The sequence below is a fragment of the Ovis aries genome, chromosome 14 (genome assembly GCF_016772045.2).
Source record: "Ovis aries strain OAR_USU_Benz2616 breed Rambouillet chromosome 14, ARS-UI_Ramb_v3.0, whole genome shotgun sequence".
NCBI classification, from domain to species: Eukaryota; Metazoa; Chordata; class Mammalia; order Artiodactyla; family Bovidae; genus Ovis; species Ovis aries.
Window position 1 is genome coordinate 56,111,777 of NC_056067.1, and position 23,067 is coordinate 56,134,843.

Sequence of the window (23,067 nt, forward strand, 5' to 3'; positions counted from 1 at the left end):
TAACATTCATTCTTTCAACTTATGTGTACTGAGCACCTACTATGTGCCAGGTGCTCCTCCAGAAACTAGAGCTGAGAAAAGCAGGAGATCCTTGCTCTCTTCAGCACTTACATTCTTTCATTCAACAGATATTTACTGAACACCTACTATGTGCCCGGCCCAGTTCTAGGCTCCTGATGGAGCTCGGAGACAGAGATAGTCTCTACTCACATAGTTTACAGTTAAAGAAATGTCAGTGGAAAGCCCACTATGTACTGGGCCCTGGAGACAGACTGAAAGAGATGGACACAGTTCCTGTTCACGGGGTTCCTTCTAGCAGAGGTGGAAGGAGGTGCGGCCGGAAAAAGCAATGTAAAACCTCCTAAACAGATTAGTAAATAAGATCCTGACACAGCATTAAGTGCTGAGAAGCAAATAAACCCTGTGATATATGATGAGCTCCTGGTATGCTAGTGCCCCGAGGTCAGGATTGTGTTCACTGCTCTTGTCTAATGTCTGACACGCCCTAGGTGCTTGATAAATATTTAACAAATTCAGTGACTCCGCAGAAGAGGAAAATGTACTTTGTTTTTGTCCTGGGTTTTGTTTTTTTTTTTTAATCTTCAAACCTAGAGAAAATTTGCAGGAGCAGTACAATAAATACTTGAATATACCTTATTAACACTCACATCCACTGTATGTCTCTCTCTCCAAAATGAAGTAGGGCAAAGGCTGACAGTTTTGCAAACTTTAAGAGGGTCATAGCAAACACCCTTTTCCAGCAACACAAGAGACAGCTCCACACATGGACATTACCAGATGGTCCATACTGAAATCAGAGGGATTCTATTCTTTGCAGCTGAAGATGGAGAAGCTCTATACAGTCAGCAAAAACAAGACTGGGAGCTGACTGTGGCTCAGATCACGAACTCCTTATTGCAAAATTTTGACTTAAATTGAAGAAAGTAGGGAAAACCACTAGACCATTCAGGTATGACCTAAATCAAACCCCTTACGATTATACAGTGGAAGTGACAAATAGATTCAAGGGATTACATATGATAGACAGAGGGCCTGAAGAACTACGAACAGAGGTTCATGACATTGTACAGGAGGCAGTGACCAAGATCATCCCCAAGAAAAAGAAATGCAAAAAGGCAAAATGGTTGTCTGAGGAGGCCTTACAAATAGCTGAGAAAAGACGAGGTGCTAAAGGCAAAGGAGAAAAGGAAAGATATGCCCATCTGAATGCGGAGTCCCAAAGAACAGCAAGGAGAGATAAAGCCTTCCTCAGTGATCAATGCAAAGAAATAGAGGAAAACAGAAGACTAGGAAAGACTAGAGATCTCTTCAAGAAAATATAACATGTAGAGATTAATTAAATGTTAGTTTCAATTAAAAATGGACAAAGAAAAAAAATGGACAAAGGATTTGAATAGATATTTCTCCAAAGAAGATATAAGAATGGCAAATAAGCACTTGAAAAGATGCTCAACGTCACTGAGCATTAGGAGAATGCAAATCAAATCCGCAGTGAGAGGACCTTCCTGGTGGTGCAGTGGATAAGAATCCTCCTGCCCATGCAGGGGACACGGGTTCGATCCCTGGTCCAGGAAGATCCCACGTGCCAAGGAGCAGCGAAGCTGGTGCACCATAACTACTGAGCCTGTGCTCTACAGCCCGTGAACTGCAACTGCTGAGCCAACATGTTGCAACTCCTGAAGCCCGTGTACCCCTAGAGCCTATGCTCTGCAACAAGAGAGAAGCCACCACAATGAGAAGGCCAGGTACCACAACTACAGAGCAGCCCCCACTCTCCAGAACTAACGAGAGCCCGAGTACGGCGGCAAAGACCTAGCGCAGCCAAACAGAAATAAATAAAAGAAATAACTAAAAAATAAAATAAAAAAACACAATGAGTACCACCTCACACCAATTAAGATGGCTATCATCTAAAAAACAGAAAATGACAAGTGTTGGTAAAGATGTGGAGAAATGCAACCCTTGTACACTGTCATTGCGAATGTAAAATGGCACCACTGCAATGGAAAACGGTATGGATGTTTCTCAAATAATTAAAAATAAAATTACTCTATGACCCAGAAATTCGACTTCTGGGTATTTATCCAAAAGAATTGAAAGCAGAGACTGAAAAAGATCTTTGTATACCCATCTTCATAGCACCCTTATTCACAAAAACTGAAATGTGGAAGCAACCCATCGACTAACAAATGGGTAAATAAAATGTGGTATACACATTCAGTCAAAAAGGAAGGAAATTCTGATATATGTGAGAGCACGGATAAACCTTGGTGGTCACTATGCTAAGTGGAATAAAGCTAAGTGGAATAAAAGATACATACTGCATAATTCTGCTTATACAAGGTATCTAGAAAACCTAAAGTAAATTCACACTCAGGATATTTAACATTGGTTTCATTGGTTTAACCATATTTGGACTTTCCTAAATGCCTCGTGATGCTTTGCTGCTTCACCTCCTCTGAGAAGGCCTCCCACATTACTCCTGCCTGTAAAGTACGTCTCCTTCTGTTATCCTCTATTTTCGGGATCAGCCTATACCCTGAAAGGGCCAGGTTGTAAATATTTTCGGATTTGTGATCCATAGTTCTCTTGCTACTGTAATAGGAAAGCAGCCACAGACAATATGGAAATGAAAAGGTGTGGCTGTGTCCCAATAAAACTTTATTTATAGACACTGAAATTCGAAGTGCATGGTTTTCACATGTCACCAAATATTATTCCGACTTTTTAAACCTTTCAGTTCAGTTCAGTTCAGTTCAGTCCAGTTCAGTTGCTCAGTCGTGTCTGGCCCTTTGTGACTCCATGGACCGCAGCATGCCAGGCCTCCCTGTCCATCATCAACTTCCAGAGTTTACTCAAACTCATGTCCATTGAGACAGTGATGCCATCCAACCATCTCATCCTCTGTCATCTCCTTCTCCTCCTGCCCTCAATCTTTCCTAGCATCAGGGGCTTTTCCAATGAGTCAGCTCTTTGCATCAGGTGGCCAAAGTATTGTAGTTTCAGCTTCAACATCAACCCTTCCAATTAATATTCAGGACTGATTTCCTTTAGGATGGACGGGTTGGATCTCCTTGAAGTCCAAGGGACTCTCAAGAGTCTTCTCCAACACCACAGTTCAAAAGCATCAATTCTTTGGCGCTCAGCTTTCTTCAGACAGCATATTCAAAAGCAGAGACATTACTTTGCCAACAAAGGTCCGTCTAGTCAAGGCTATGGATTTTCCAGTAGTCATGTATGGATGTGAGAGTTGGACTATAAAGAAAGCTGAGTGGTGATGGACAGGGAGTCCTGGCGTGCTGCAGTCCATGGGGTCGCAAAGAGTCGGACACGACTGAGCGACTGAACTGAACTGAGTGGGAAGAAAAATAATGACTCAAGGTGTAATGGGGAGATTGGACCACAAGAGGGTGCTCTCACCCCAGTGAAATTCTCTTTTCCACCTGAGAAATCTCACTCTTGGCTTCCTGCTGCCCTCACCTACCTTTCCCAGAATTAGCCACTTAAAATTACAGCTAATGCGGTGCAGATCAAACTTTGAGACATGAATCGAGATATGATCTTCCCCGTCCTTTCCTTTTTCCCTATTACCATGCCTCATGCAGGCAGGGAGGCAAGGGGCTATTTGCCCTAAGAAAAGGAGTTGTCAGAAGGGGACGGAAAACAAAGGTGGGGAAACAACTGCAAATTCATCCGCTTCTAAGCCCCAAAGCCTCAGGTCCAGGTAGGAGGCAGGAAGAATCAGGGAGCAGAACAGGTTTGGTTTCTCTGATGATGTAGCCACGCTAAAGCGCCGTTTGGTAGAACTTGGTTAACTTGATTATCTGCAGGTGTCAGTCTGGCAATCCCACTGGTTTTAACGAAGAGGCTGAAGTCATTCTCACACTCGCCCATCAGGGAAACAGATATTCAACCCAGTGGAGTTTCTATTGCTGGGAGAGGGGGTGCGTCAAAGGCCAGTTGGTGTTCAACGCTGGGGAGGAGGAGGTGTCTGTGGGTGTCCAGAACGGAGGGTTCTGTGGGTGGGAAGCAACCGACTAGGCTGTGCTCACACACCAGGAATACATCTGAGTGAAAAATAGTTAACAACCCAGTGCTGTTTATATAAATGTAAAATGCATGTGTCCTAAACAAAAATACGCAACCTGCAAAGAAACGAACCACAATAAACATGATAAAATAGTGACTCTGGCTGGGAAGGAAAAGAGAGCAGGTGGTGAGGGCAAGCTGCAGTCAATGAATAAGAAATAAATAAAACTGGCTTTCGTGTGAACCAGGCAGTTAAGGGTCCTTCTGGGGTCAGACTGCCCATTTTAATTAATTAGTTAAAATTAAGCTCTGCCACTTAATAATTGGGAGCCCTCAGTGAAATTAGGCAATTCTCTCTGCGCCTCAACTGCCTCATCCATAAAATGGGATAACAAGAATCCTGAAGTTATAGGGTTCTCCCAAGAATGAAAAACACAAAATACGAGAAAGCTGACTGTCGAAGAATGGATGCCTTTGAATTGTGGTGCTGGAGAAGACTCTTGAGAGTCCCTTGGACTGCAAGGAGATCAAACCAGTCAATCCTAAAAGAAATCAACCCTGAATATTCATTGGCAGGACTGATGAGGAAGCTGAAGCTCCAATACTCTGAGCACCTGATGTGAAGAGCAGACTCATTGAAAAAGACCCTGATGTTGGGAAAGGTTGAAGGCAAAAGGAGAAGGAGGCGACAGAGGAGGAGATGGTTAGAGAGCTTCACTGACTCAATGGACGTGAATTTGAGCAAACTTGGGGAGATAGTGGAGAACAGAGGAGCCTGGCAGGCTACAATTCATGGGGTCCAAAGAATCGGACACAACTTAGCAACTGAGCTACAACAATATAAAGAGTTTACAATAGTACATAGCCAGTGCTATCTAACAGCTGGTTGTTTTTATACGTTTTACCAACTGAAGATTATTTACTTAATCTTCTGCATCTGAAGTTATTAGAAATGGAAAGGAAAAGGGAGGCCTTTTGAGCTGGGGCAGGGGAGAGTGTTGTGAGAGAGAGAAAACAAGATTTGTATGTGAGCATGGGGACTTCTGAGTATCGCAGGGGTGAGGGGGCATGTAAGATGCTTGTATTAGTCAGAGTGGGCTGGATTATGCTTCCGTAACAAATAGCCTGAATATCTCAGTGGCTTAAAACCACAAACTTATTTTTTCGTGATGTCATTTTGGTTGGCTGGTCAGAACTCTGGCGGAGGGGAAAAAAGAAGAGAACCCACAGTTCTTAAATGCTTCCACTCTCAAATGATACCTTCTTGTTAGCCAAATGAGTCACAAGGCCACATCACACTTTACCAGAGTGAGGAAGAATGATCTTTTAGGGGTCCAGAAGGATTGAGGGTTGGGATATTTGTGAGGAGCTTGAACGATCAGCTTGAAGCCTTCTTTAAACTTAGGGACCTGACAGCTGAGAAAACTTATCCTGAAAGTAGAGGGCTGGCTCAGAGAGAAGACAAGCCTGCCAGAAAAGTTCTCTCATGCCATTATGGTGGTATAGTGTAATAGTCACCTACAGCTGTGTAACAAAATACCCCCCAGAAGGAGAGGATGGGACGAATTGAGAGAGTGGCACTGAAACATACATTACCGTATGTAAAACAGCTGATGGGAAGTTGCTACGTATCACAGGGAGTTCAACCTAGTGCCCTGTGACAACCTGGAGGGCTGGGATGTGGGGAGGGGTGGGAGGGAGGTTCAAGAGGGAAGGGACCCTTGTATACTTATAGAACCAACACAACATCGTAAAACAATTATCTTCCAATTAAAAAAAAGTACCCCCCAAACACACCGCCTGAAAACGACAATAAATGTTTGTTATCTCACAGTTTCTATGGGTCAGGTATTAGGAGGTGGATAGTTCTGTCACTGGGTCTTGTGACATTCAGCCTGGGCTGCAGTCATCCGAAGGCCAGGCTGGGGCTGGAGAGTCTGCTTCCGGAGTGGCTCCCTGGCAAGCTGGCACTGGCTCTTGGCAGAAAGTGTCGTGTCCTTGCTGTGTGGGTCTCTCCACAGGCTTGTCAAGGGTCCACAACCTATAGCAGCTGGCTTTCCCTAGCGCGAACATTCCAGAAGAAAGCCAGGAGGAAGCAGCCATGTCTTTCGTGACCTTGTCTCTGAAGGCACACACCATGGCTTCTATCATATCTGTTAGAAGCAAGCCAGTGAGTCTGGCTCACATTCAAAGGAAGGGGAATTCGTCTCCACCTTTTGAAGGGAGGAGGGTCAAAGAATGTGTGAGCATATTTTAAAACCACCCCTGGCAGCCACATGGTAAGATGAGTGTGTGTCTGGACATCAGAAGTTGCCATAAACTTCTATAGGCTCAGGGGCACAAGGGAAATGGGGGTCGAAACTGCTAGTTGTTTAGCCGCTAAGTCGTGTCCGACTCTTTTGCGACCCCATGGACTGTAGCCCTCCAGGCTCCTCTGTCCATGGGATTTTTCCAGGCAAGAATACTGGAGTGGGTTGCCACTTCCTTCTCCAGGGGATTTTCCTGAGCCAGGGGTCAAACCAGTGTCTCCTGCATCGGCAGGTGGGTTCTTTACTACTGAGCCACTAAGGAAGCCTGCTAGTTGCCACCAAAATCTGATTTCCCCTTGAGCATGTGTTTAATTCTAGCCATTCTCATGACAATCACTCGGTCACAGAACAACACCTTAACAGTTACTGGGTCCTTGCTAAGCATCAGGCACCGTCCTAAGTTCTTTACATTTCATCTCAACACCAACTCAATCAGGCAGGTACAGTTTGACCTCCATTGACAAACAGGGAAACTTCGGAGTGGAGAGGCTAAGTGAAGTCTTCTAAGGAGGCACAGCTAATAATAAAAAGAGTGGGAGGACTGGGACTTGAATCCAGGCAGTCCGGTTCCAGCATCCAGGCTCTGGAACACAGCACTGTACGATAAAGAAAAGGCGTTATGCTCCATGTACCCATTGTGATGTAAAAAGTGGTGCCCACTGCGCCATTATTTTCAGAGGATTTACTGTGCTCTCTGAACCTTGTAAAGTAATCGACATGAAACGGTGTATTGCCTGAATGAAGGCATGATTTAGCCCATTTAACGGTGCCACTTAAAAAAAAAATTCTCCATGTGATAGCGGTGGAAACTCAGGGTTAGCAGGGTCAGGCCACTTGCGCTGGGTCGAGTAAATAGAGACAGAAGCAGGAGCGGGACCCGGCAGCCAAGGACGGGGTCCCGGCCATGAGCCGCTCCCCTGGGCAACACCAGTGGCCTGGTTTGGCGTTGGCGCGAGGCAGGCGGGAAAGAATGCCAGGGAAAGGATCTGGGAGGGATTTGGCTTTGAGCCGGCGGGGAGGAGGAGGAGGAATGAGAGATGCCCGTGCCAGCGCCCGGGGTGGGGGTGGGGCAGGGGGGCTGTTTTCCCACCGTCTGCAGCCCGTGCCCCGCCCCCACCCCCCAGTCCACACCGCGCGGTGGCCGAAACAGTGGCCTGTTCTCAAGCACTGCCCTGGGAGGAGAAATTGGGACAAGCCCTTTGGAAGACAGTTTGGCAGGATCCGAGAGGGCTGGCCGTCTGCACGTCCCCTCCTCGGCGTGTGAAATGGGTGCACGCGGCTGCCAAGGAGACAGGGATGCCCCCAGCCCCATTCTCTGTAAGGATCCCCATTCTCTGTAAGGATCCCCAGACCAGCCCAATGTCCGTCAACAAGAGACTCACTGAGTAAACCCGCTGTGTTCTTTTGTAGATTAGTGAAAATGCATTCCTTTTTCCATTTCAAACCAATCAGGGTTTTCCTTCCCTTCCCAGTAATTCGGTGTTAAAACGGGCTTCCCAGGTGGAGCTCCTGGTAGAGAACCCGCCTGCCAATGCAGGAGAAGCGGTTCGATCCCTGGGTGGGGAAGATCCCTGGAGGCAGGCATAGCAACAAGCTCCAGCATTCCTGTCTGGAGAATCCCATGGACAGAGGAGCCTGGTGGGCTACAGTCTACATGGGTGGCAAAGAGTCTGATACGACTGAAGCGACTTAGCAGGCACCCAGTTATAATAAACAAGTGTTTCGGCTTTATGGTTTTTAAAAATATTTTTTGGTTTTTAATGAACATTTTTAATTTTTATAAGTTTTTCATCGACATTGTCTTTTACATATTTAAAATATGCTTAAACTTGCTAACACCTCTGTGTTGCCCCATGCCAACTCTGTACTTGGACTGTTCCTGACCTTCCTCTTCACAAGCCCCACGTGGACATACACCTTGCCTAATGATGTTCATTTGGGCCTCTGGTGTCAACCCCCTGCTGCTGCTGCTAGCGAAGCTCCCTACCACTTATTCATTAGCAAGAATACAAGGTTGGACCTTTCAACCATTAGAACATAAATTTTTAAATTGGCAGGCACAGAAATGTGGGGCCTTTTTCCATTGAGCTTTTGCTAATGCTCAGAGGGTGGCTCAGATGGTAAAGATTCCGCCTGCAATGAAGGAGCCCTGGGTTCGATCCCTGGGTGGGGAAGATCCCCTGGAGGAGGGCATGGCAACCCACTCTAGTATTCTTGTCTGGAGAATTCCTTGGACGGAGGAGCCTGGAGAGCTACAGTCCATGATGCAGTAAGCCATAGGAGCGGTCTGTGTTGTATGTGTGACTTAATAAATGTATGAATCGTTCAACAACAGCACAACCACTGTGGTGCATTCATCCGATGGAATGCTGCAAGACACAGATGCTTTCCAGACACGCACACTAGCTCCAAGGTGTGTATCATGCTTGACAGGCAAGGGAAGCCACACGCAAAAGAAGATACCACCTACCATTCCATAGACAGAAAGCTCAAAAGAGGCCAAAGCAAATATCAGGGTTGGACTGATTGCTGGGCCAGTAAATGGAGGAGAAAATCATCAAGTGATGATGGGGAAATGAGGAGGGCGGGCCTATGACAGAGGGGCTGGCGGGACTCCTTTTTCTTGACCCGCTGGACAAGGGTTTCATTTCATAGCCATCAACGAAGCTGCAAATGACAATGTTCAAATTCATGTATATACTTTATTCCATTAAGTAAATAACAAAGACGGGTTGTATGGCATAGGGTATTATCTTCAGCTTCTTGTAATAACCTACAATGGAAAAGAACCTGAAAAAGGATATATGTTTATGTATAACTGAATCACTTTGCGGTTAGTTTCAGTCACTCGAAACTAACACAATATTGTAAATTAACTCTACTTCAATTAAAAGTGGTTAAAACAGGGTAGTGAGAGACATACAACACAACCCGCTGATTTCACCACCTTCAAGTGTACAATGTGGTGGCCTCTAGTGCATCCGCGTTCCTGTGCAGCCATCGCCATCATCTGTCCCCAGGACATCTGTCATCTGGCAAAACTGAAACTCGGTACCCATTAAGCTCTAACTCCATTCTTCTCTGCAGCCCCCAGCATCCAATATTCTAACTTGTCTCTGTGAATTTAACTACTCTGTGCGTGCGTGCAAGCTACAGTTATGTCTGACTCTTTGTGACCCCGTGGACTGTAGGCTGCCAGGCTCCTCTATCCAGGGGATTTCCAAAGCAAGAATACTGGAGTGGGTTGCCATTTCCTCCTCCAGGGGATCTCGCCAACCAGGGATGGAACCTGAGTCTTCGGCATCTCCTACATTGGCAGGTGGATTCTTTACCACTGAGCCACCTGGCAAGCCCTTAACTACTTTCAGTTCAGTTCAGTCGCTCAGTCGTGTCCAACTCTTTGCAACCCCATGAATCACAGCACGCCAGGCCTCCCTGTCCATCACCAACTCCCAGAGTTCACTCAGATTCACGTCCATCGAGTTGGTGAGGCCATCCAGCCATCTCATCCTCTGTCGTCCCCTTCTCCTCCTGCCCCCAATCCCTCCCACCATCAGAGTCTTTTCCAATGAGTCAACTCTTCACATGAGGTGGCCAAAGTATTGGAGTTTCAGCTTCAGCATCCGTCCTTCCAATGAACACCCAGGGCTGATCTCCTTCAGAATGGACTGATTGGATCTCCTTGCAGTCCAAAGGACTCTCAAGAGTCTTCCCCAACACCACAGTTCAAAAGCGTCAATTCTTTGGCGCCCAGCTTTCTTCACAGTCCAACTCTCACATCCATACGTGACTACTGGAAAAACCATAGCCTTGACTAGACGGACCTTTGTTGGCAGAGTAATGTCTCTGCTTTTTAATATGCTGTCTATGTTGGTCATAACTTTCCTTCCAAGGAGTAAGCGTCTTTTAATTTCATGGCTGCAATTACCATCTGCAGTGATTTTGGAGCCCACAACAGACTAGTTCCAAATAGGAATAGGAGTACGTCAAGGCTGTATATTGTCACCCTGCTCATTTAACTTATATGCAGAGTACATCATGAGAAACGTTGAGCAATGCAGGAGATCTGGGTTCAATTCCTGGGTTGGGAAGATGGCCTGGAGAAGGAACAGCTGCCCACTCTAGTATTCTGGCCTGGAGAATTCCCTGGACTATATAGTCCAAAACTGAATTACTTTGCAGTACAGTAGAAAGTGGGCTTCCCTGGCAGCTCATATGGTAAAGAATCCTCCTGTAATGCAGGAAAGCCAGGTTCGACTCCTGGGTCGGAAAGATTCCCTGGAGAAGGGAATGGCTACCCATTCTAGCATTCTTGCCTGGAGAATTCCATGGACAGAGGAGCTTTATTTATTATTTGTAAATCAACTATGCTTCAGTTAAAAAATAAAAATAAATAATGCGCAATGCCACTTGCTGAATTCATAGTACACACGCACACACACCCTGACCTGTGCCTGGGTGTCACCCCGAGGCAGAGCTAGCGCCCGTCACTGGGGCATCTCCTGGGGCACTTCTCCCCTGGTTCAGTGACTCTCACACCCATGGGGTGGGGCACCCTCACACCCACAGACTCCAGGCTCCAAATACTGTCACACCCTCCAGCCAGCTTCCTTTCAGCTCTGTCACCTGCCCTGCGCTGCGGGGCGGCTACCTGTTTCTGTTCAGACTTTGGCTCCGAGGCTGCTCCTGGGGCCAGGGCAGCCCGCACCCTCCAGGTCCCTCCTCTTCTTCCAGCTTGGTCCCTCACTCTGCTTTTCTCTCTTTTTTGTCTTTCCCTCTCTCTGGGTCTCTGTCCTTCATCTCTGGATCTCCATCTTCCCATGGGTCTCCTTTCTCTCCGTTTACTTTTTCTTTTCCTTCCTTCCTTCCTGCCCCATCCTTTCATCTCTGTTCGGGGAGCTGCATACTTGCTGTGCGATCTTGGGCAGGAGCCTTTGCCTCTCTCTGCCTTAATTTCTCATCTGTTCTGTGGCACTCACAGGGCTGATTTGAAGCTGAAGGGAGTTACCACGTATCCTCAGGGCACCTGGTATACAGCTGGGGCTCAATCAAGACCACAAACAACATTGGTGACTCTGCCCCAAGCTCTGGGCTAAGATTTCAGACATGATGACTCATTTACCCCTCACAGCATCCTGGTAAAGGAGGTAAGCCATTGCCCCCAGTTTTCAGATAGAGACTTAGGTTTACAGGTTAGACTTGCCCAAAAATCAAACCAGTAAGTAATGGGATCAGAAATTGAACTCAGATCGCCTGGCCCTGGCCCCACCTCTCACCCTGGGCTATGAGGCTTCTAGAGTATTAACTTACGTTTATTAATAAATATCAGAATATCTGAGGTGCTACTGACTTTTGAATCTGGATGATTCTTCCTGTGGGAGCCGTCCCATGCACTGTAAGATATTTAGCCGCATCTCTGGCCTCTGCCCTTGAGATGCAATTTGTTGTTTTCCAGTCACTAAGTTGTGTCTGATTCTCTGCGATCCCATGAATGGCAGCACGGCAGGCTTCCCTAGCCTTCACTATCTCCCAGAGTTTGCTCAAACTCATGTCCATTGAGTCAGTGATGCCATTCAACCATCTCCTCCTTTGTCGTCCCTTCTCCTTCTGCCCTCAATCTTTGGCCAAAGCATTGGAGCTTCAGCTTCAGCACCAGTCCTTCCAATGAACGTTCAGGGTTGATTTCCTTTAGGATTGCTTGGTTTGATCTCCTTGCTGCTCAAGGGACTCTCAAGAGTCTCCTCCAGCACCACAGTTTGAAAGCATCATTTCTTCAGCACTCAGCCTTCTTTATGGTCCAGCTCTCACATCTGTACGTGACTACTGGATGCAAGTACCACCCCCATAAACTTGAGCTGGAAACAGCAGGAGAGGTGTCCCATCGATCCATTCAGAAATTCTGATTGGGAAGACTCAGCCTCTGTCCTCTCCCCTAGCCCCCTCCCTGCCCTCCCTGCCCCAGTCTCACCATCTAGCCCGTTCCAGGGCCCCAGAGTTAATCCAGTCCCTCCTTTGCTCTCTGCCCTCTCATGGCTCCCCAGGGCCCCCAGGACGGAGCCCAGCCCTTCATCGGAGACACCTGGCATCTCCTGCCCTTTACCGTGTAGACTCAAGCGCTCAAGAATAGCTTGACTCACACCTCCAGACCCCTGTCTGGGCAGGTTCCTCTGCGCAGAATGTCTGCCCCATTCTTTCCTTCCCCACTTTGCCCAGTGGACTCAACTCCACGCCCAAGACACAACCTGGCATGTGTCCTTTGACCAGGGACTCCAGTCTATGAATTCAGCCTTCAGATAACACTCACGCATGAGCTTGAGGAACTACGCATGTGAATATTCACCATAGCCCTATGCATCCTAGCAGATTAGAGGGGAAGTGACCCAAATGTTCATCAGGAAGGGACTGTCAGGAAAACCTCAGGAGAAGACTATAAAATAAACAAAGTTTATAGATGCCCACAATTGCGGATGGAAGCTTCTTCAAGATATGTTATTAAGGGGAAAAACAAGGCGCAAAAGCAAGTGAACTCTGTGCTCTGCCCTTTCCTCATTTGCTGTGTGAGCTTGGGAAAATCACCTCACCTCTCTGAACCCCCATTTCCTTGTCTATAAAATGGGATATTCATCATAAAGACTGAGGTGAAGATTACTAACAAATCATGAGAAGGGAACCACGCATATAAATATTAAATGTGAGTTTTTAGGGCAGAGGTTGGCAAGCTTTTTCTGTAAAGGGTCAGTCAGTACATAGTTTTTGCTTTGCCAGCTATATGGTCTTTGTTGCAATGACTCAATACTGTTGTCATTGTGCGGAAGCACAGAGAACGCATCAAAGAATAGACGAGGCTGTCTTCCAGACAGCTGGCCCATGGCCCATGGTTGAGATCTGTTTTAGCATTGAAGAAGAAGTAACTGTTTATTTTAAAAGGTTTTCTGTGCCCCTCCAACCGCCAAACTCATTTCCCTCAGTTTTTATCAGACTGCATTGTGATATCCAATTTCTCTTTCCCTTTAGGGGTCCAGCCCTCCCCATGCCCAGACCTTGAACTCTCTGATCAGGAGCCTTATCTGAGCTCTGTGGGTCTCCAGAATCCAGCCTACACCCCTGTCCTAAGAGCACAGCAGAAATATTGGTTGAATTCATTCATTCATACATTCATTCCCAGAGACAACACACACAGGCACTGTTCTAGACACTGAGGCTATAACAGTGACCAACACAGACACAGACCCTAGAGGTTATGTTCTGAAGGGAGAGACAGACCAGAGATCAAATGAACACTTCAAACGTGTAACTTTAAGAATCTGCCTTCCAGATTCAGGAATAAAGAGAGAAATTTTGAACAACTAGAATATTCTGAATTTTGTGATAGTTTGAACATTGGAAACATTAGGACTTGGGATTGTCAGGTTTCTGACTTGAGTGACAGACAGCATGATGATGTCATCAAGAGAGTTAGAAGGGAAGTGGACTTGCTGGTGGGGAGGAGAGGACTTTGAGATATATTTGGGACACGTAGACTGAAGTGTCTACCAGCTAGTTGGACATAAGTGTGGTGGTTAGGGGAGGGCTGAGGACTAGCAACGTTGATTTGGGAGTTACAGGCAGTCGTTAAAAATCTTTTTTAAAATATAAATTTGATATTGTATTTAAGCCTTCACTATCATTTATTTGTACACTTAAAGCACAATTCACCACATTCTCAATTTCCATTTTATTTTTGCCATTACCTGTCATTTCATTTGTATCTATTCTTGCTGGTCTTATTTTCTTGGCATAATAAATTGGGATTTTACCTCTTGAAAATAAAAAAAATCTGCCTTCCAATGCAAGGGATGCAATTTCTTTCCCTGGTTGGGGAATTAAGATCCCAGATACATACTGCAGGGCCACTGAGCCAGTGCGCTACAGCTGGAGACGGCGTGTGCTGCAGCGAACACCTAGCGCAGTCAGATAAAACCAAACAGGCAAACAAAAACACGTGAACTGTTAGATGGCCTCATGCACCAAGGAGAAGCAAATAAAGCGGAAAAGAGAATGAGGCTGAAGGGGGCTGCTGATAATTTCCATCATTTTGCTAGGGGAGGCCTCAGTGATGAAGGAGACATCTGGATGGAAATGAGGAAGTGAGGCAGGAGCGTATGCCAGGGGAAGGCTTTCTGGGCAGTGGGCACAGCACGTGCAAAGGCCCTGGGGTGGGAACATGCTTGGCATTTTCAATGAACAGCTGAGAAATCAGTGTGACAGCAGCTGAGGGTGTGCAGGAAAGAATGGAAAATCCGAAACAGGGTGAGAGGGGAGATGGGGTGGGTCACGCATGCCTTATCGACCTTATGGTGAGCACTTTGCCTTTCCTCTGAGTGAGGTAGGAGCCAGGGGCGGTGTCTTGGCTGGCTCAGGCTGCCATAAAAAAAATACCACAGACTCGGTGGCTCAGACAACAGGAATTTATTTCTCACAGTCTGGAGGCTGGAAAGTCCAAGATCAAGGTGTCAGCAGATACTTTCCCCAGTAGGAGCTGTTTTCCTGGCGTGCAGATGACAGTTTCTCCCTCTGTCCTAGAGCAGAGAGAACTTGAGCTCTGGTTTCTCTTCCTGTTCTTATGGGGATAACAATCCCTTCCTGGGGGCTTCAGCCTCATGACCTCAGCTAAACCCAAAGACCCCACCTCCTAATATTGTCTCACCGTGGGTTAAGGCTTCAACAGAAGCTTTAAAAATATGTATTTATTTTTATTGATTTATTTAGCTGTGGCAGGTCTGAGTTGCAGCAGCTTGTATCTAGTTCCCTCATCAGGGATTGAACCTGGGCCCCCTGCCTTGGGAGCAGGGAGTCTAAGTCACTGGACCACCAGGGAAGTCCCAACAGATGCATTTGGGAGGGACACAAACATTCAGTCCATACTGGGAGAATTTTGAGCAGGGTGGGGATGAGATCTGTTTGAAGCTTTAACAGGATCCTTCTGGCTGCCAGGGAGGGAATAGGCTGTGGATGGAGGCAGGGAGCCCATTGAGGAGGCGATAGATGAGTCTGGAGGGATATATAGGATGAGCAAGGAATGAATGTAAAAGCTTGAGTAAATATAGGAATGGAGTAAGCGGGAAGTGTGCTTGTCTTTTGAAGATAAGAATAGAGGCTTAGAATCCCGCCTGTATGGTCTTAATCAAGGAACATCAGCCTCTTGGGTACTGGCAGCCAAGGGGAAGAGAACAGGGCAAATGGAAAAACTGTTTATAATGACCTGAGCCTGGGACATAAACTTGAATTACCTCTTTCTCAGTTTGGGTTTATACCAACTGTTCCAGGGGTGTGGCTGGTATGTATACTGAGAGATTTTGCACCGTCCTGGGAATATTAGCAAGAGTTGACTGTCCTTTGGGGAAAAAAAAAATCCCAGGTCTGATAGTAAAGCAACTCCTGGTGTCTGACTTCATACTTGTCCCCTTGTCAGGCTGGGTTGGTAACTGTTGCTTTCGTGTTGATTGTTATCCATACAAGCCCTGGCAGCTTCTTTATGTAGCCTGGCAATGAATGTGTAACTCTTCTGAGGGTGGAGGTGTTCAAGTGCAGATTCTAAATTACCTTTTTTTCTCCCCGAATGCAGATTTTGATCAAGGTTTGGGGTGGAGCCTGAAATTATACATTTCTAAAAGGCTCCTTAAAAAAAAAAAAAAAACACTTTACTTTTTAAATTTAAAATTTGTTTTTGTTTGTGCTGGGTCTTAGTTGTGGCGCCCAGGATCTTCCATCTTTTTTTTTGTAGAATGTGGGATCTAGTTCTGGGACCCGGGATTGAATCTGAGCCCCTTGCTTTGGGAATGCGGAATCCTAGCCACTGGAACCCCAGGGAAGTCCCTGATTCTACATTTCAAACAAGCTTCTCAGATTAGCTATACTGCTGACCTGCTGCTCTGCGAATTGCCCTTCCAGAGTCAGGCTCTGGAGAGGGGGTTTCTCAGCCCCGGCACTCCTGACATTTGGGGCTGACTTCCTATGCACTGTAGGACGTTGAGTTCCATCCCTGGGCTCCACCCACCCCTCCTCCCCAGTCATGACAACTGTCTTTGTCTTTAACAAAATGCCATAGACAGGTAGCTTATAAGCAATAGACATTTATTTCTCACAATTCTGGAGGCTGAAAGTTGAAGACCAGGGTACCAACCTGGTTGAGTGAGGGTCACAGGCTTCTCATTGTATCCAAACGTGCTTGTAGGTGTGACCACCCCCTTTTTTAAAGTTTTGTTTTAAAAAATATTTCTTTTTATTTATTCGGCTGCACCAGGTCTTTGTTGTGGCAGCAGGATGTTCGATCTTTGTTGTGGCATGCCCCCTGCATTTGGAGTTCAGAGTCTTAGCCGCTGGACCACCAGAGAAGTCCCTTGGGGCCTCTTTTATAAGGAGACTAATCCCAATAGTGAGGGCTCCATCTTCATGACTCCATCACGGCTCTAAGGTCCCACCTCCTGATACCATCACCTTGGTATGAGGATTTCAACCGATGAGTCTCTAAGGGACATAAACATTCAGACCTTAGCAACAATCAAATGCTCTCCAGACATTGTCAAGCATCCCCTGAGTGACACAATTGCTCCCTGCGGAGAATCACTGATCTAATTAGAAAAAGATTAGAAAAAAGTTTGACAACCCCTGCACTAGAATGTTTCTTAGGAGCCCGATTGTAATACCCCCAACTGGAAACTACACAAATACCCATTCACAGTTGGATGAATAAATAGTGTTGTCTTCCTACAGTGGAATGTCATCCAGTGGGGGCTGACAAGCTTTTTCTGTTAAGGACCAGATAGTAAATATTTTCAGCTTTCTGTCTCCGCCTCAGCCACTGTGCCATGTGAGTGGCTATGGACGATAGTAGATGAATGGGTGTGACTGTATTCCAATAAAACTTTATTTAAACCACAGGCAACAGACTGGATCTGGCCTCCAGGCTGTAGTTTGCCAGCACAACAACGAGAATGAGCAATCGACAACAGCGCCTTCCCTGGTTGTCCCATGGTTAAGATCAGCCCTGCAATGCAGCGGACACGAATTTGATCTCTGGTCGGCAAACTAGGATCCCACATGCCACAGAGCAACTAAATGGGAGAGACTGCTCTCCCTGAGCTCCCATTCCACAGCTAGAGATCCAGGCACCACAGTGAAAGATCCCGCCTGATGCGAGGAAGGTCGCCAGTGCCAATGCTGCCAAATAAATAAATACAGACGTACAAAAAAATCCGCAACACAGAACCTGGATTATTGTCACTGTTGTTCCATCACTCAGCCGTGTCCTACTCTTTTCGACCCCACGGAGTATAGCACGAAGGCTTCCCTGTCCTTCACTGTCTCCCAGAGCTTGCTCAAACTCATGTCCATTGAGTCTATGATACCATCCAATCATCTCATCCCCTTCTCCTCCTGCCTTCAATCTTTCCCAGCAGCAGGATCTTTTCCAATGAATCAGCTCTTTGCAGCAGGTGGACAAAGTATTGGGGGTTCAGCATCAGTCCTTCCGATGAATATTCAGGGTTGATTTCCTTTAGGATTTACTAGTTTGATCTCATTTCTGTCCAGGGGACTTTCAAGAGTCTTCTCCAGCACTACAATTCGAAAGCATCAATTCTTTGGCACTCAACCTGCTTTATGGTCCAACTCTCAGAACTTGGATACATTATGTTAAGTGAAAGAACAGCCTATCCTATTCCATTTATACGAAATAAAATCTGGCTTCCTGGATGCACTGGCTTTGTGATAATTCATTGAGCTGTGCACCTATGGTGTGAGCCCCTTTTTTGTGTGCCTGTTAGTCTAAATAAAGCTGGTAGGGGTGTTGGCTGGACTACAGCAGCTGGGACTCCCCAGAGGCCCCCTGACCTCTTGCTGGAATCGGGATCTGAGGGTTTTGCAGCCTCACAGCTGTTGAGGCTTCTCAGAACTGATGGGAGTGAATTCGACATGGTGGAAACATTCTCAGATTCTTACGGGAACCACACCCCCATGAGACTACTGCCTCTTAATCTCACTGGTTTCAAACCAGGAAATGAGCAGGAAAAAAAAAACCCCAACAAATTAAACACATCCAAGATACCAAGGGGAATGTCATAAACACCAGGTGATGAAATTTATACGTTTCTCATAGGAGAACGCTGTCAGCTCCTCTCCTTCAGGCTGTGACTTGAGTGGCAGAGAGACCTTCCCAGGCTGCTCTATCTGAGGGAGCATCCCCTCACCCCACCACTTCCTGTCCCCCTTCTCTGTTTGTGTTTTATCTTAGTGTGTGTGAGGGGCTGACTTCGACATATCCCCAAAGGATATGTTGACATCCTAGCCTCCAATAGCTCAGAACGTGACCTTATTTGGAAATAGAATCATTGCCTGCATAATTAGTTAAAATGAGCCCATACTGGAGCAGGGTGGACCCCTAGTCCAGTGTGATTGGTGTCCTTATAAAAAGAGCACCTAGTGAAGACACAGCCCTGGGAGAATGCCATGTAACAACAGAAGTGGAGATTGGAGGGCGGCAGCTGCAAGCTGAGGAATGCTAACGATTGCTGACAGCCACCAGCGGCTAGGAAGAGGCAAGGAAGAATTCTTTCCCACAGGTTTTAGAGGGAAAACATCCCTGAGGACACTTTGACCTCAGGCTTCTAGCCTTTAGAACCTTGAGACAGCAAATTTCTATTGTTTTTGGCCATCCAGTTGGTGGTACTTCTTCCCCTCCCCTACTCCTGCTGCCCCACTCAGCGTGGGGCATCTTAGTTCCCTGGCCAGGGATCGAACCCATGTGCCCTGCATTGGGAGTGCAGAGGCTTAACCACTGGACCGCCAGAGAAGTCCCCTGTGGTACTTTCTTAACGGCCACTCTAGGAAACAGATATAGTGTGTATGACCCTCTGGCTTATTTACCTTGTTTATTCTCGTGCCACTGGGATGCAAAACCCGTGAAGTTAAGGATCGTGTGCCTTTCTTGTCCGCTGCTGCACCACCAGGGAGTAACACAGAGCTTGTCATTAGTAGGTCCTCAATATATGTGTGTTGAATTAATTTATTATTCCTGAAAATGTACAGCAAGCAGTTTCTTTGTATTAATACATCAGTGCCCTGTGTGGACAGAGAGGCTGGCTAAGGCATTGAAATTGCCCCTGGTGATCTCCCATCCTAAGGGGACAGTTACAGAATACAGACAAAAATAACTGGACAAATCTGTACAAAATGGGTCAGAGGATTTCCCTGGTGGTCCAGGGGCTAAGACTCTGGGCTCCCGAAGCAGGGGACCCAGGTTCCATTCCCAGTCAGGGAACTAGATCCCACATGCTGTAGCTAAGACCTTACTTACCAAAACTAAGACCCAGAAGAGCCAAATAAATAAATATTTAAAAAGAAAAAAAAGAAGTGGATTTGGAGGACAAGGCTCTGGAGACTTAGGAAATAGATTAGTGTGGGTTGGGCAATGAGGGAACACTTTAAGGAGGAATCTGGGTTTGAGCTGAGCTTTGACAAGTTGAATTATGTCCCCAACCCTCCAAAGATGTTGGAGTCCTGATCTCCAAGCATCCTGGGACAGATTCTTACAGCCCTCACAAGGAACCAACCGAAGCTACACCTTCATTCTGAACTTCTACATTCCAAAACTGTGGGATGATACATCTGTTGTTTAAGGCACCCATTTCTTTAGAACTTGGTTATGGCAGTCCTAGTAAACTACCAAGATGGGCAAAATTCAGATAAGTGGAAGAGAGAGGTTGGGCATTCAAGTTGAGGGAACAGACTCGGTAAAGGTAAGGAGGCAGGAACCCCTTGGGCAAACACAGAAGAGAAAGAACAGGTTAGTTTGATGAGACTGTTCCAGGCTGTATTACAGGGTGCTTTATCTCTAGGACACTTAACCAGGCATCTTAACCCTGCATCCCTAGAATACTTAACCTCCTTCTCAGTTCCAGGCAGAGAGGATATTTGAGTTGGGTGTTGAAGGATGAATAGGAGTTCACCAAAGAGAGAGGGGGAGGGAATTCTGGGAAAGGGGGCAGTGCTTGTGCAGAGATGAAAATTGAAGGGCTGGCATATTGTCCTAGAAGCACTGGGAGCTCCGGGAGGACTGAGCAAGGGATGAATTCTGGGTGTAGAAAGACCCGGAGCCATATGAGGGACAGACCACAGGGAAACCTGGAGGCCTGGAAGGAGAATGAGGTAAGGGTCTGAATCGAGGCTGTGGCCCTGGGGATGGAGAGATGGGCTTGGGCAGAGACAGGGACAAGATGGTCCAGTTGTGGGGGGTAGGCAATGAGAGGCGGTGATGACGGTGTCCCTGTCAGCCAACCTCGATGACTGGATGTATGGAGAGGCCGTTTACCAGAGAAGGCAGAGGTATTAGAGCAGGTTTGGCAGGGAAGATAATGAGCCCTGTTTCAGGGTAAGTGCAAGGCACACCCATGAGAGACTTTCTTCCAGATGACTGGCCCCAAGTAATGTGGAATTTAAAGAGTTAATTCCTCTGCTATTTGGAAAAGAAAGGGCTTGTTTAAAGGCCAGTATAGCCAAAGCCATGGTTTTTCCATATGGAAGCTGTGGTTTTTCCATATGAAGCTATGGTTTCCCTAGTAGCTGTGGGCTTCCCTAGTAGCTCAGCTGGTAAAGAATCCACCTGCAAAGTGGGAGATCTGGGTTCCCTGCAATGTGGGAAACCTGGGTTTGATCCCTGGGTTGGGAAGATCCCCTGGAGAAGGGAATGGCTACCCACTCCAGGATTCTGGCCTGGAGAATTCATGGGGTCGAGCTATACAGTCCATGGGGCTGCAAATAGCTGGATGAGACTGAGCGACTTTCACTTTTCACTTTCATGGTTTTTCCAGTAGTCATGTACAGATGTGAGAGCTAGATCAGAAAGAGGGCTGAGCATTGAAGAACTGATGCTTCTCAAAGAGAAGACTCTTGAGAATCCCTTGGAGAGCAAGGAGATGAAACCAGTCCATCCTAAAGGAAATCAACCCTGAAGATTCATTGTTGCAAGACTGTTGCAGAAGCTGAAGCTCCAATACTTTGGCTACCTAATGGCAAGAGCAGACTCATTGGAAAAGAACCTGAGGCTGAGCAAGATTGAAGGCGAAAGGAGAAAGGGCGTAGCAGAGGAGGAGATGGTCAGATAACATCACCGGCTCAGTGGACATGAGTTTGAGCAGGCTCGGGAAGCTAGTGAAGGACAGGGAAGCCTCGCAGTGCTGCAGCCCATGGGGTTGCAAAGAGTAGGACACGACTCAGTGACTTAACAACAGCAACAAAAGTGTCTTTCTCTCTTTTCCTTTCTGTCTCTGGGAATAAACATACATCAGATAACTTAGTGAAGAAAGTACCTGGCACTCAGTAAATACTCATTAGATGGTAATTGAGTGTGTATTTTTTTTTAATGTAATGAATGCTTATAAAGTGCCAGACGATTATTATTATGGTTGGATTTTTTTCTCATTCTCACCTCTTCTTTATTTCTTCCTCGCCTCACCCTGGTGGGAAGGCAGTTGTCTGGCATAATAACACATTTGTGTAATCTTAAGAAAAGCAGTCACTTCTGCAAGAGACAGGTTGATTTCCCTGTAGATACTTCTAGAACTTTCCACAAAGGGAACTGTTGCACGTCTGTGCTGCCAACGCGGTAGCTGTTGAGCATTTGAAATATGGCTAGCAGGACTGCGGAACCAGATATTCAATCTTATTTAACTTGAATTCATTTAAACTTAGACTTATGTGACTAGTGGCAACCATGATGGTTAATATTAACATGACCGACGGTGCTGAATGTGGATGAAGAGGTGGAGCGGCATGAACACCCATTTATTGCTGGAAGGAATGTAAATGGTAGGCAGAGTAATATCCCCTAAAGATGTCCATGTCCTAATCCCCAGAACCTGTGAGTATTACCTTATGTGACAAAAGGGACTTGGCAGATATGGTTAGATTCAGGATCTTGAGTTGGGCAGATTCTCCTGGATTTGACATGGAGCAGAACCCCTATGGTCCCTGCCCACTGCCCCTCACTCACCTCCCCAACCCCATGTCCTCTGCCTGCCTTTTGTCTGTGGAAAGCTTTAGTCAAAGAATAAGTTTAATGAGAGAAATAAGAAATGCAGAAGCAAAGGAAAACAGTCAAAGGAGACTAAATAATAATAATGTAGTCATTAAGCAGTCAAGGGTCTTTAGTCCTTCCTCAAGGGCTATGGGCTTCCTTGGTACCTCAGTGGTAAAGACATTGCCTGCAATGCAGTTTTTTTATAGGCTTTTTTTTTTTTTTTTAAATAGGAGCAATGGGAAGCTAATACAGTCACCTCCGGAAAAGGTGTGGCATTTTCTTAGACATTAAATTCACATCTACTCTGTGACTAAGAAATTCCACTCTAGAGAAATAAAACCTTGTATCCACGGAAAAGACCGGTAGAAGAATATTGACAGCAGCTTTATTCATAATAACCCCAAACTGGAAATATGTGTCCATCAATAGGAGAAGGGATGAGCAAATGGGTATATGCATACAGTGGAATACCAAACAGTGGTTAAAAGGAAGCAACTACAGGGACCTCCCTCGTGGCCCAGTGGTTAGGGATCTGCCTTGCAATACCTGAGTTCGAGTCCTGGTCAGGGAACTGAGATCCCACACGCTGCAGAGCAACTAAGCTCTGGTGCCACACAGAAAGTTCTTGCATGATGTAATGATGCCAAATAAATA